General features: G+C 43.9%; 1 long non-coding RNA gene across 1 annotated transcript; it reads left to right on the plus strand.

Moving 5' to 3' along the window:
* Nucleotides 1-342: 342 nt before the first annotated feature.
* Nucleotides 343-12,900, plus strand: LOC116595585. The gene is made up of 3 exons (XR_004287751.1): nucleotides 343-733; nucleotides 12,600-12,699; nucleotides 12,802-12,900. It is a non-coding gene; the product is annotated as an uncharacterized LOC116595585 (long non-coding RNA).
* Nucleotides 12,901-14,804: the final 1,904 nt, after the last annotated feature.

The following is a 14,804-nucleotide window of genomic DNA, read 5'->3' on the forward strand; positions in this document are numbered from 1 at the left end:
CCAAAGTTTTACTGTATGTACCATACAACCAAAACAAGACCATTCTAATGCCATCTTTTCCAGAGAAACCATTTTTTAAATGGAGTTTATTGCCACATGAGCTTTTTCTTTCCAGCCAGGGAAAACCTTTAGGTCTCATTATGTATTTCTTTCCATAAATATCTAAGAGCCAAGAGCATTAACTCCATATTCCGATGTGCATGTTGTCATATGAAACTATTTACAGTAGTGTCTACAAATAGCTTTATAGAAAATGTAAATATGCAACAGCATAACATTTGGTTGTGACTATTATAAGAAACTATAGCAGTAACTCAGTTTTCTTGTGTTGTCCATAGGCTGAGAGCAGAAGGAAAAAGGAGGCTTTGGCAGCAAGTTGTGCACTGAAGGGAACGGCTGAAGACTGCTCCAGTCTCTTCAGGGAAGAACTCTCAGAAGGACAACAGAATGCTAACATGTGACATTCGTATGAAGCTCCATCACTATGGCAATATACAAAAATACCAGGGACTCTCTTAGGTGCCACTTGGAAATACAATCTCCAGAATTCCCATTTGTCTCAGAACGCTCACATCAATGGCTTCAGAGGGTCACTGGCTGTTTCAATACACCGAAAATTATCATCTACCAGCCTGACTCACAAGTGCTGAGAACCAAAAAGAACATGAGAAGCAAAGAACAATTTTCTTCACTTACAAGCAGAGACTGATAAACGTGTCTGGTTCACTCACTGGTAAGTGACAGCGTCAGGACCTGAGCCTCAGTGTCTGACGTGAGATGTCATGCACCAGCCACATTACCACACCCCTGAGGGCACCCCCCCCCACCCAGTCACAGCACAGGTTAGGCCAAAGGCACAGCATGTCCCCAAAGCAATTCACGTGCTTACTCGATTGATGACATTAGTTGGCAACCAGCGAGGACAATCTATCCTTCGCCTCAGTTTCAAGTCCTACCTCTCAGGCGCTCACACTCTCATACATGATATGCTTCCAGAACTCACCTGCTTTGCAGATTGTTGGCGGCAGTTAGTGACCCTCCAGCCAGCCTGTAGATGAACAGCACCAAATAAGGAAACAGCAATGTAGACATATATTTGCCCTTGATTTCTCAAGTGGAATAAAGTCGTTTTAGAAATGATATTCCAGTTCTTCCATGTTACAGAGGTGAGGAAGCAGTAACCAAAAAAATAATCAATTTTCCATTACTAAGTATGTGTGTGCTTTGTAGAAGATTTTAGCCTGTCTTCCTGCCTTCGTCTCTTCCTTTAACAAATATTGGAAACTTCCTAAAAAATACATGCAAGATACCACTTTGAGAGTTATGGGCATACAAAGGGGGCATTTAAAAAAAAAAAAAAAAAAAAAGAACTCTACTTTCCAAAGATTTACCATCCAGTAGGGACACTATTTGTAAATAGAGGGAAGCGGGTGAGTACTTTAAAAGGCAATACATGCAAGGTGTTGTGGAAATTTAAAGGAGGGGGAAATTACTTCCAGTGAGAAAGATTCAGGGAGAGAGTGAAATTTAAGGCTACTGAAAGAGAGGTAAAATTTGAATAATGGGAAGAGAGGGAGGGAATTTTAGATTGAGAGATTAGAATGATGATAGAAGTGGAACCGTCCAGGGCAGGTACTGGGAAAGAGAGACTGATTTCCACCTGAGCATGGGGATAAAATGGAAAATAAAGTAAAAAAGATCAACTGCAGCCAGTAGACCTGGTAAGATGTCACAGATCAGGATGGTCCCAGCAAGAGGTGAGGGAGTCTGTGTTCAGTAGCGTTGTGGAGGTGGGTGTGGGGAACGCAGAGAAGGTTCTGGGCACAAAAACTCTGTGGAGAGAATCGACATTTGGCAGCTGATTGATCTATCAGGCAAAAAAGAAGAAAAGAGCCAAAAAGGTGGTCAAGGCTGCAAATCTCAGTGCTTATGAAGATGATGGGGAAACCCAAACCAATTTTGTCCTGTATGGAAGCAGGAAGTTAACACCAATGCTGGCAAGAAAATAGATTGTGTCTGGGTGGTTGACTTATCATGAAGGAACGAGCAGTATGTTTTCTTCCAGCTCTTGGGAGGACAGACAGGGCTTGGTGTCCTGCAGGACTAGCCTGCCTTGCCCCAGAGGAGAGATAAGCAACCTTTGTTCTTTCAAATCTATCTACTGAGTCTGTCAGGTAACCCAGATGAGTAAGGAGCCTGGGGATCAAAACAGTTTGTGGGAACCTTGGCCATGCTGACAGATTTTCTGATCTTTCGATGCGATCTTTTGGTCTTAGAAAGGAAAACAATTTATTTTGGAAGGGAGTGACATTATACTTCTTCTTCTATATTCGGATCTCTCAAAAGGGGCCCTGGCTTTATCTTTTTCTCAGCTACTACACACGAGAAAATGAACCCCAAACTCGTTCTCTGTCTACTTGAAATGGCATATAGGCAACACAGCCCTGTGTAAGCATACAAACAACATTTTGAATGTTAACATTTCTGATTATTGTACTAATTATGAACCCAGAGAGTTTAGTTGTTTCATCCCAGTGAAGAAAACACCCCCTTGCCTTTGTGCTAATCAAGATTGCTAATTCAGTTTATCAAGTATGGGGGAAAGGAGACCTCAACACACTTAAATTCTGCCTTTTCCTCGTGCTGATTTTAAATACGACAGCTGTTTTATTCTATAGTAGATGAGTAGTTTACTTGGTAAAAGACTGAGTATCATTCTTTGGCATGATCCCTAAGCATAAATGTACGCAAATTTATATCTATTATGATTGTATCTGTAATCTCTGAAACTATGAAGATTATTTCTCGTTGGCGCTACCATTTCCTGGTTTAGTGTTCAGGCCGACGGAGATGCATATATTGTTAATACAAGAACCAAGATGTGTTACTTGCCTGGTACCTTGGTCTCCACTGGCTTTCCATAAAAACAGTAGTATAATAATCCCCTCTGTAACTGTTTTCTACACTCTCAGAAGTTATATCACGATTTATATGTTACTAGAGATACATTTATTCCCCCAAAGTCAAGGACTCAGGAAGAGCCACATTAGGATCATCTACCAAAAACCAAACCACCGCACCTCCAAATAAGGTCCTAAAATAGTCAGTCCCCTGGCGGGCTGCCTTAGCAAGCCCAGTCTTGGTGACTAGCTCCATTTCACCCACTCCTGGCCACGTGTCTGTTCCCCTCACCATGGGACAGAACTGCTTTGCTGCCAGCAGGACTCAAAGCCAAACCCCCAGTTACGACAACGGTCATGCTTTATGGCAGATGAGGTCCGCTTTCATGCATAAATGCACTCCTGTTGGCATAATGACCACTTAAATTGATACAATCCTTTTAGGAGATCAATCTGTAACATGTTGCAAGAGCCTTGCCTGTCTCTGTCCTTTGACCCAGTAATTGCACTTACTGGCAAAACTCAGTAAAGCAGTCAATGGTTCAGCCAATACATACTGTACTGAGCTCTACATATCATAAACCGGGTTAGATGTTGAAAATAATAAAATCATGGCTTGCCCTTGGGGACTTCGCAGTTGACAGGAAATGTGTTTTTATCATTTACTGAATCCCTACCATGTGCCAGTTACTCTACTTGGCATTTTTATGTTTTCCTCAATCATTATAACCTGTAAAGTAAGGTAGTACCACCCCACCCACGTCTCACACTAATGTGGTCGAGTAACTTCCCTAAGTCATATAGCTAAGTAGCATTTCTGAAATTCAAACCCAGGTCTAAAGGGTTCCAAATTTTGTGCTTTACCCACTACACTTTAGCATTATAAGTTTAAAGCAACAGTAACAACAATTAACATATCAATAACCACCAAAGATAAACAAAGAGACAAGTAAATAAATTAGTATCAATAGGTTGGATATATAGCTATTAAAGGCGATGTCCCTGACAGTGTGTCACAACACAGAAAAATGCTTGCATGTGAACATAATAACAAAAGCAGGATGTGAAATCTCTATGTGCAGAATGATCTAAAGTATGTTTAAAACAGATGCGCGTGCGTGCACACACGCACACACACGGAGGAAGGAAAAATACCAGTTGTGGTTTTTTTAAATAAGCATAACCTATAAAGCAGCTCCCCCAAGCCTGCAGGATTCGTTTTTTTTTGTTTTTTTTTTTTTGTTTTTTTAAAGGGAACTGGATCTTCTCTTTTCTAACAGCCATACAAAATTTCCTCCTCTTCCTCTCCTCTTCCCTTTACCTAAGCTAGGATTTGGGTTCTTCACAGAGATAGAATCAGTAGGAACTACAGAGAGAGATACAGACTGACAGTCAGGAGATGGCTCATGCAGTTGAGGGGGCTGGCGAGTCTGAAATCTGCAGGGATAGGGGCAGGCTGAAGACCCAGAGAAGAGTGGACGCTGCTGTCTTGAGCCAAAGGCAGTCTACAGGCAGAATTTCTTTCTTAGATGGGATCTTATTATTTCCTCTTAAGGCTTTTGACTGATTAGATCATGTCCACTCACAGGAAGGGTAATCTGCTTTACTCAAAGTCTACTGATTTAAACGTTAATCGCATCTAAAAAAAAAAAAATGCATCCCGGCAACATCTAAACAGAGTGGACGGGACAGCTAGGCACCAGCATCAACCAAGTTGACACAGAAAGCTATGTGTCACGGAATCCTTCTCCAACTTACACAGAAAAAAGGGAATTTGTATCAGAGCTTGTCCTAACTCATTCCATCCTTTGATGCATGTTAGTAAAGGCCCAGGCCCCTAGCAATAGACATTGAGACAAGAATATTATCATCTTGCTATACATTTGTTGGATCATAATTAATTGAATTTGTGGCTCCTTAAGGTTTACAAAATAAGTTCATGGGTGCATCTTGTGCGATCTTCACAACAATCCATTCTTGTAGTTCTCATATGGCCAAAATAAAGGCCAGAAAATTCCTTTTATTTCCTTTAAAGATTTTATTTATTTATTTGAGAGTGAAAGTGAGCAGGGGGAGGGTAGAGGGAGACAGAAGGAGAATCTCAAATGGACTCACCATTGAGCATAGAGCTCAATGCGGGGCTCCATCTCACAACCCTGAGATCATGACCTGAACCAAAACCAAGTCAGATGCTTAACTGGCTGAGGTGCTCCAAAGCCAGAGAATTTTCATGACATGTCCAAGATTATAGAGTTAAAAGACAACAGATCCAAGAAAAGTCAGGTCTTCTGAAATCAAGCCCCTCGTATCAAACATGTATCATGGACAGAAGTGCCACAGGTCCTCAAGGATAGCAGCTATTTTAATTTAATTCAATTTCCCAATTAATCTACATTGAAAACACATAAAGATGATGGTGCCTGGCTTATTGCCCCAGAGAATAAAGCTGTGTAACAAGTTCTGGAATGAATCACTGTCCACAAGTAAGTGCTGGGTTGGTTTATTTTTTTTAACTTTGACCGAAGTACAGGATGCTCTCCTCAGATTAGACATTTGCAACACAATACACTTTCACAAAATGAATACCGCCATGTCACCGCTACCAAGAGCAAGATATGTAACCTGACTAGCATCTCAGAAGCCTCTTGGAGACATCTTCCCAGCCAACACCTTCCACATAAAGGTTACGGCCATCCAGAAGTCTATTGCCAGCCACCAATTGTGCCTGGTTTTCCACTTTCCATAAATGGAATTCTATTGTATGTGCCTTTTTGCATCCAGCCTCCTCTGTTCTACAACAGATCTGGGAGATTAATCCACTCCTTTGTTCAGCTGTGTCCCTGGTGTGCAGCATCTGATTGTATCAAAAGGGATACCATTTGTGTATCCACTCACCCAGGTAACATTCTGGGTTGTTTCCATCTCGGGGATACTGCAAACAGGGTTGCTATGAATGTGCTTATACCTGGGTCTCAGTCCATCTCCATGTGTATTTTGGTTGGTAAACACCTCGAAGCAGAATCTCTGGGTCACATATCTGCAGAAATTCAATTTTACTGAAAAGTGCCAAAGATCTACCCCAGTGATTGTAGTGATGTACACACCACTGATGAGATTTCCAGCATTTCCACACACCGTTAGCAACTGTTATCTTTTCAGCATTATGGATATGTTTTTAGGACATATGGAGCTCTCCAAAACCATATATACATAGGTTTGCATTTTTTTAAACGTCATTTAAGTGTATCATGCTGAAACTAGTCTACGATTTGTTTTTGAGATTTATTTCTATTTGTACATAGACTCCAACTTAGTCCTTTTATGCTGTATAACACCCCCACTCTTCAAATCTGAATCTGGCTGATGCCCATTTAGGTTGTGTCCATTTTTTTAGAATTAAAAACAATGATGCAAAGACTGTTGTTCCTATATCTCTGCACCCATGTGTGAGGATTTCTATAGAAGGCAATGCTGCATGCTAGTATGTACAGAGTTTCAATTATCCTAGATATGGCCAAAATTGCTTTCCAAATTGGTTATACCACCTCCTACTGCTACAAGCAGACTCCAAGAGTATCCTTCGCTCTGGATTCTTGCCAATAATTTGTATTGTTGGGATTTTTAATGTGTTCGTCAAGCAGCTGGGAGTGTAAAATTCTTCACTCTCTGAACTTTTCCAAATAATTTATAAATATACACGCCTGCATTTGCAAGGAGGAAGACAACTTCATTCCCCTTCTCTCCTCCTACAGAGCCATGGTTCTAGAATGTTAGAGGTTTTCACAGAAGTGGCTCTCTCAAGCGCCCTTCATGTTTGAAGCTTCTGTCTCCCAGCCAGGAGGCGCCCGCTGGAGGTGGGACTCTAGGCGCAGCCCCCAGAATATTCAGTGAGTATTCCAGGACAAAGGGAAGGAAGGGAAAGTGGGAATGATGATTTTCCCCGCTTGGCCGGCATGAAGTCTGTCTATTTAAAAACGCAAACCACACGTGCATTCTTTTGGATGAGCTGTTAGTGATTTGACAATATTCTGTAAATAGTTTTTGACTTGTCCTATCAAAACCTTTTGTTTATATATTATTTTCTCCCATGTTCTCTCAGGAGAACTAGATACGGAACACGATCAGAGCAGGGCACTCCCTGGAGCTAATAATCAGTAGTCCATGATACGGGGTTGAGCAGGAAGGACAAACAAGGACTCGAAGTTAGAAGGTACCTTAGAACCCATCGAATGCAAACACTTCATTTTACAGACAAGGAAATAGGAAGACTTGCCATGTTTACAGATGACGTAGGAAGCAGGACGTACACTTGCCAGGGCCCCACAGGGAAGCCAGATTGGATCTTCCCACAACAGCCTCTTGGCTCCATCAAATAAGCTCTAGTTCATGACCATAATCCAGAACTTCTAACCACCCCCCTCACTCCCTGCAACCACTGTGTAGTCCTTCATGGCAGGGTCCTCGACATGGGGTCCATGGATCAATTTTAGTGGCTCTGACAAGGTATGTTCCTGTATTGACATTTTTCTTAGGTGAGGGTCCATACCTTTCCTCAAAATGCCTGAGAGGCAAAGTAGGTTAAAAATGACTACTTGGTGGAGGGTGGGAGGCTGGGTGACTCAGTCATTGAGCATCTGCCTTTGGCTCAGGTCATGATCCCAGGGTCCTGGGACTGAGCCCCACATTGGGCTCTCTGCTTGGCAGGAAGCCTGCTTCTCCCTCTCCCCACTCCCCCTGCTTGTGTTCCCTCTCGCGCTGTGTCTCTGTTAAATAAATAAGATAAAATCTTAAAAAAAAAATGACTACTAGATTTGGTGAAAGTGAGAAAGAAGAAAATCTCCTGAAAGCAGAGGAACAGAGACAGAGACAGAGGGAGGAACAAGAAAAAGGAGACCGCTGAAAAGGTAGAGATAGACAACAACAGGTCCAACCATCAGCGAAGGATCCTCACTAGGCAACACCGTTCTAACGGGAAGCTATAAAACCTCATCTGGCGTCCCATCCTGCCACCAGACGGTAGCACAAGAACAAGGTGATCTTTAGGGTTCTTTTATCTCAGGATACTACAAAGAAAACAAAAGGGTTTAGAAAACCTGAGCACTTTGCACTTTATCTATCATTAAGTATCCATATGAATACTAAAACCCAGTAATGGAGAAGTACGCTATGGCAATACCCACCCCTTTCAGGACAGCACTGTGAAGACCCACACTCTGGAGAGAGAGGAGGGCCCCTGTGACTGAAGTCACAGAACCTGGAGTGTGACTTTTCTGCTTTTCCAGTTCTTTCTGGTCACATCCCATGTTGATAAAACCAGTCACATAGCTTCATTAGTGGACGTATCAATCGTATATGTCTCCGCATCTACATGTGTTTAAAATTCAGTGTTGTGGGGCACCTGGGTGGCTCAGTCATTAAGCATCTACCTTTGGCTCAGGTCTTGATCCCAGGGTTCTGCGATCGAGCCCCTTGCGGGGCTCCCACTTAGTGGGAAGCCTGCTACTCCCTCTCCCACCCACCCCACCCCCGCTTGTGTTCCCTCTCTCGCTTTCTCTTTGTCAAATAAATAAATAAAATCTTAAAAAGTAAATAAATAAATGAAATTCAGTGTTGAAACAACAGAGACATTCCCCCTCCAACAAAGGGTTACTTTTTGTAAATCGCTAATGTTTTGCAAAGAGAGATTTGCTTAATGAAAGTCTTTTTTTTCTGAGTTCTCCCAGTTTTTTTCTCAGTATAGTCTGATTTGAATATACAAAAATGGATCTGGAGCTGCTGCCTTGGGTGATGGGGAGAGTGGGGCATGGGTGGAGGGTGGTTAGTTCCTCTACCTTGAAAAGTCCGTGAGTTGGGGATGTGAGATGTAATTGGCTGATAGAAGTATCCTGGGGGCGGGGGGAGGAAAGAAAGAAAAGGGGCACCCAGGCTGCTCAGTTGGTTAAGTGTCTGCCTTCAGCTCAGTTCATGGTTCTGGGTTCCTAGAATCAAGTCCCGCATTGGACTCCCTGCTCAGCGGGGAGTCTTCTGCCTCTCTCCCCATGCTCGTGCACTCTCTTTCTCTCTCAAATAAATAAATAAAATCTTAAAAAAAAAAAAAAGAAAGAAATATTCTGAAATATGCCTCACATACAGCAAACCAAGACATTTTGAAAGCAGGGAAGACTAGTACTCCATTTAATAGTACTTGTGTTATTAAAAAAATATTGTTCATGTTATTATAGTATTACCCCATGCTCTCCCCAAACATGCACACTCATCTTTATCTCCAGCAAATCTTTAATGTAGCTTCCTACACCCTCCACAGCTTGACTGAATATGAAAATCAAAGAAGCAGCGGAATTCCTTCTGTGAGGGAAGGGTGTTGCCGGGGAAGAAGAGACAGTCCATAAACTGTACTGATTCAAAAGAAACAGAAACCGGAGCCAGAAGAGATAAGGAATGAACCCCCTCTTCCTTCCTGTCTACCAAGTTGGTTCCCTCAAATCATCATGAGGCCTTTTGAGTTCTGTGAAATGTGGGGACGGGCTTTGAGCCCATTCTAAGGGGCAAGGAGGTTGCAGCTAATGATTCCCAAGAAGCCTTCTCCAGCCCTGACCTTGGAATCAATTGCCTCAATTTCTCCTCTTAGATGTCTAAAGGATAACTCAAAATTAAAACCAAACCAAACCTGATTCCATCTCCAAACTCGCTCTTCCCTTCATCTTCCTCCTCTCAGTGGCCAGCCCTGCACCCACGCACCTGCTCAAGCCCCGGACCACAAAGCATCTTGGAATTCTCTTTCTCCCATCCCCCACAGCAGCCGGCCCCACCAGCCCCACCTCCAAGACTTAGCCCAAGTCTGGACATTTTGAAAGAGGACTTCTACTACCTCCCTTCTGACCTGAAATTTTCTAATGAATAAGTTCTTTCCAGCTTGTCTCTTAACTCTGACAAAAGACCCTGCGGGCAAAGCACCCCCAAGAAATAAGGACCCGCCGAGCCAGCAAGCCCCCACCCATGACTGATCCCAAGAAAACGATAGACTGACATTTACTGCCCACCTGCGGCACCCAGTGGCCTCTGTCCCACATTTTCCTTATATAAACTTGGAAGTATTTTCATGACGTTCGAGACAGTTTCCAAGACGCTTGTCCCCACTGTCTTCCCAGTGCTGCTTACTGTTTCCCTGCTCCCACCTAAGTATCAGCCACCATTCCTCAACGGAACTAGTACAAGAACCTCCTTACTCGTCACCCTGTCTCACTCTGGTCCCAGTGCCCTTTCTTCTACACAGCATAGCGGACAGACAATGTGTGCGTGTCCGAGTCAGAACCGGCTGATCACTTACCCTTTACGATCATTCACAGCCTCCCACCGTGATTCAAATTCCCCTCCCCACCACCTCCATGGTCTCTGGGGCCCCAAGTGACCTGGCCCTGCTTACCTCCCTGACCTCATTTTCTTCTACATTCCCTGCATTCAGGGGCATCATGAACACTGGCCCCTTTCTATACACACACACACACACGATACCCATTCATGTTTCAGAGCCTTGGTACTTGTTACTCTTCTACCTAGAGTGCTTTCCCCCTAAATTTCTGCCAAGCTGCCACACTCCTCAAACTTCTGCCCCCCAGCCACTCTCTAGCCTTTACTTTGTTTTACTCCTAATAACTCTTATTTGTGGTTGGATTCACAGTTTTCATCTTTCTCTCCATTAGAATGGGAGCTCCGTGAAGAGAGAGACTCCTACCTGCCGCTCCTAGTACAGTCTGTGGCACAGAACAGTGCTCCACAGAACCTGTGGAATGGACGCAGCTGAAGGGCACTGGTTTCCTGCTCCTTCTCTCTCCCAAAGGCCACCCCGAACTGCAGCATCGAGTTCAAGCCTCAGGCACCTGAGTTTGGGCGCTCGACAGTTCCACCTAAGTCAGTTAAACAGGACCGCCCACACCTGTAGGGGCCGGCAGGCTCCCCTGGGGAAGGCAGAGACCACAGTAGAGCCTGCAGAGATCCCGCGTAGTCACACAAGATGGAAGTTTCACTTTTTCCAAGGATCCACTTCTGTCCCTTCTCGAAATCTCTCTGAAATGTTCCACTCTTGCTTTTCTTTTCTCTTCATACCTTTCCCCAAAGGCAAAAACCTTTCTGTGTGACCTTTAGTCACGAGCCACAAGTAGTGAGCACAAAATTTACTTTTTCAGTTATCAATTCAGTGTTGCTCACTGGGTCCGATAACTGACCTAAATAAGTGTGCATGTGTATGTGTGTGTGTTTGTGTGTGCGCGCACACATGCGCATGTCTAAACAGCAGAGGATGAGGGCCTTGCCTTTCTCTGGTTGACTGAAACCAGGCTCTGACAGTCTGAGATGCATTTCACGAGCCTGCAAGTTGCTGTAACAGCTCTTATAGTAAAGGAATGTTGCACATTTCTCTTTTTTAAATAAACAGAATTTGTATTTGTTTTTAGTAAATACCTGCAAATACTTAGTTCAGGGTGCCTGGCTGGCTCAGTCAGTTAGGTGTCTGACTTGGGCTCAGGGGGTCATCTCAGGGTCCTGGGTCTGCTTGGGATTCTCTCCCTCTCCCTCTGCCCCCACCACCCATGCCCCTGCTCACACGCTCTCTCAAATCAATAAATAAGATCTTTAAAAAAGTATACTTAGTTCAATAGATTCTGTAGTTGAAGTGCTCAGAAATACAACTGAAACGTCATTAAACTCAAAATGGTCAAAATATGTGTCCATGTCTGTTGTTTTATTTACATGTGAATGTGTACTTCTACATGTGTATGTACTTATAACCACACACAAATAAATGTTGAATGAATTAAGGAACAACCTCCCTACACCCCAAGAGAGTGTCATTCTCCTGTCATGCCAGAAAGATTCTTAGTGTATTTGAGGGAGGTCCTGGCTCTCTCAAAACCCCCGAGTGACCCCCCAACATAGCATAGAGGGGCCATTTCTTCAGGAACAAGCCCCCCAGTCATGTCCTGTGTCTCCCTGGGATCTGGAGGAGGCAGGACACCAACAGCCCTCCTCCCACCAGACCAGGCAGATCAGGAGAGAGTCAAAGACAAAGAAGGGAAGGAGGGAAAGAAACACTGGTAAGAGGAACAGGATAAAAGGGTAAATGGGGCCAATTCTTCCCTCCCCAGATGCCAGACAGAGAAAGACAGTCTGAGGGGGCCCTTCAACTAACTCTTCTGTAAAATCTGCCAAGGAAAAAATCAGTTTCATTTAGATATGTGTCTGTGGTCTTTATGGTTTGCTTCATCTAAGGAGAAAAAGAAATGGGGAAGCAATTATTTTTTTTTTCTTAAAGATTTTATTTATTTATCAGAGAGAGAGAGAGGGAGAGAGCGAGCACAGGCAGACAGAATGGCAGGCAGAGGCAGAGGGAGAAGCAGGCTCCCTGCTGAGCAAGGAGCCCGATGTGGGACTTGATCCCAGGATGCTGGGATCATGACCTGAGCCGAAGGCAGCTGCTTAACCAACTGAGCCACCCAGGCGTCCCTGGGGAAGCAATTATAATGGGAAAAAATTCTTGCTTTTCATATTTTTTTTTTCAGGAATATGAGAGGGACATGGAAAAACCGTAAGAGTCCATTCTCCTGAGATCACCACAATCCTACCCTGACACACCTGGGTAGCCGAGGAAAAGGAGCCACAATGGATGGAGTTATAATCTCTCTCTCTCTCTCTCTGCCACGTAAGGACACAGCAAGATGAAAGTCATCTGCAAGTCAGGAAGAACGCTTTCATTATGAACCATGTCAACAGCACCTTGATCTCAGACCTCCCAGCCTTCAGAATGGTGAGAAATAAATGTCTGCTGTTTAAACCATCCAGTTTATGGTATTTTGTTATAGCAACCTGAGCTAACAAAGACAGTGTTTTCCCTGAATTCACCCAACAGAGATGTCCTGAGCCTGCCTAGATACCGTTTCCGGTCTGTGGAATAAAGCACGGATAAAGCAGATGAGTTCTGCCTTCATGACAGACTTGGATTCTGATGGGAAGGTTAGTCACAGACAATGGGCAAGTAAACAAACATATAAATTAAAAAAAATTTTTTTAAGATTTTATTTTTATTTATTTGACAGACAGAGATCACAAGTAGGCAGAGAGGCAGGCAGAGGGAGAGAGGGAAGCAGGCTCCCCGCAGAGCAGAGAGCCTGACGCAGGGTTTGATACCAGGATCCTGGGATCACGACCTGAGCTGAAGGCAGAGGCTTTAACCCACTGAGCCACCCAGGTGCCCCACAAACATGCAACTTTTAGACCATGATGAGAGGCATGAAGAAAACACCACAGGGCATGCAATGTGGAGTGAGGGGAGGGGCTACTTTAGATCCAGTAGTCTGGGAAGCCTTTCTAGGGAGGGAACACTTGAGCTGAATGATTGAGAAGACCCAACTAAGAGATAACCTAGTGGAGTAACACTCCAGGCACAGGGACCACGGTGTTAGTTTAAGACCTGACAGTTATCTTTGAGTTGGGGCAGGCAGGAAATGAATAGACCAATGAGTATAGATACCAGTGAGTATTGGTATCCAGTATTGATACCAATAGATACCAGTGAGTATTGGTATCCAGAACTGGAAGTAAGAGATACATAGCAAGGACATTCAAATAAGAAGCTTCAGACTTTGATTACCAATGAAATAATGATGGCGTCAGAATGACCTTCTATTCCATACAAGGCTGCCTCTGCATTTCCCCCGTCACCGTCATTCAGGTAACATGAGACATCCATATGACCTCACGATGCTAATCACAGCTTCCTGGTCCATTTTATTAGACAGTGGGATACATCTCCTACAATTAACAGACCAATGTTGGTACATTAACTGAAGTCAGCACTTCACTCAGATTTCTAACGTCTTTTTGTGTTTCTGTTCTACAATCCCACCCAGGATACCACATTGAACTTAGTTATGTCTTCTCAGGCTCCTCATGGCTGTAATTCCTTGTTTTTGATGACCGTGGCAGTTTTGAGGACTACTAGTCGGGTATTTTGTAGAATGTCTCTCAACTGGGAATTGTCTTGATGTTTTTCACACCATGAGACTGCAGCTATGGGTTACTGGAAAAAAGACCAGAGAGTTCAAGGGCCATTTTTAGCATACCGTGTCAGAGGGACATACTATTAGCATGACTTATCACTACTGATGCAGACCTGGACTCTTTGGCTGGGCTCCAAGTTATTTTTTGATTCTTTGCTCTCTCGTGCCTAACACCCTGCCAGTCACCAGGCCTCTCCCAACGATACCAGGGTCTCTCCCCAACCCAAGTCATTGGTATCAACCCAAAGGTTGATACCCACTTCGTTCTCAGCATTAAGTACCACACTCTCAGAGCTGTCTTCCTAAAATAAAACTCTTATCATTCCTATCCTTACTCTAGTCAAATAACCCCACTTAGGGGAAAAAAAAAAACAAAAAAACTCCGTTTTTAGTTGGAAGATAAAATCTGAGTCTTCGAGCATGACAAGTAGGCCTTTTTCCTCAACCTGATGTGCAGCGACTTTCCCTCTCTGTCTCCTATCCAAGCTCCACACTATTGCTCCTTGAATCAGGCCCCAGCTCATTCCCTCACGCAGGCCACTGGGCCGTGGTTTATCATGCTTCCGCTCTATGGCCATCTGCATTTTTCGAGTCCCTTTCTAGAAACGGCTCACAAAGTTCTCCTTACAGTCAAGGAGTGTGGTGAATTTGAGTGACCAGCATGGTGAACAGGCAGTTTCAGGGCACAGAAGCAGATGCTCCAAACTAACTGGGCCATGTGCAAACTGCACAGGGAGCATCTGGGCCAAAGCCCTTCGTGGTGGCTCTGGGGCTTGGTGGAGGGGGAGGGGAGGGTTTACCCAAGAGACATGATATCAGACCAAAGACATGAAGAAACAAAAAGTTCACCAAG

This window comes from Mustela erminea, chromosome 7 (assembly GCF_009829155.1).
Source record: "Mustela erminea isolate mMusErm1 chromosome 7, mMusErm1.Pri, whole genome shotgun sequence".
In the NCBI taxonomy this organism is placed as follows: Eukaryota; Metazoa; Chordata; class Mammalia; order Carnivora; family Mustelidae; genus Mustela; species Mustela erminea.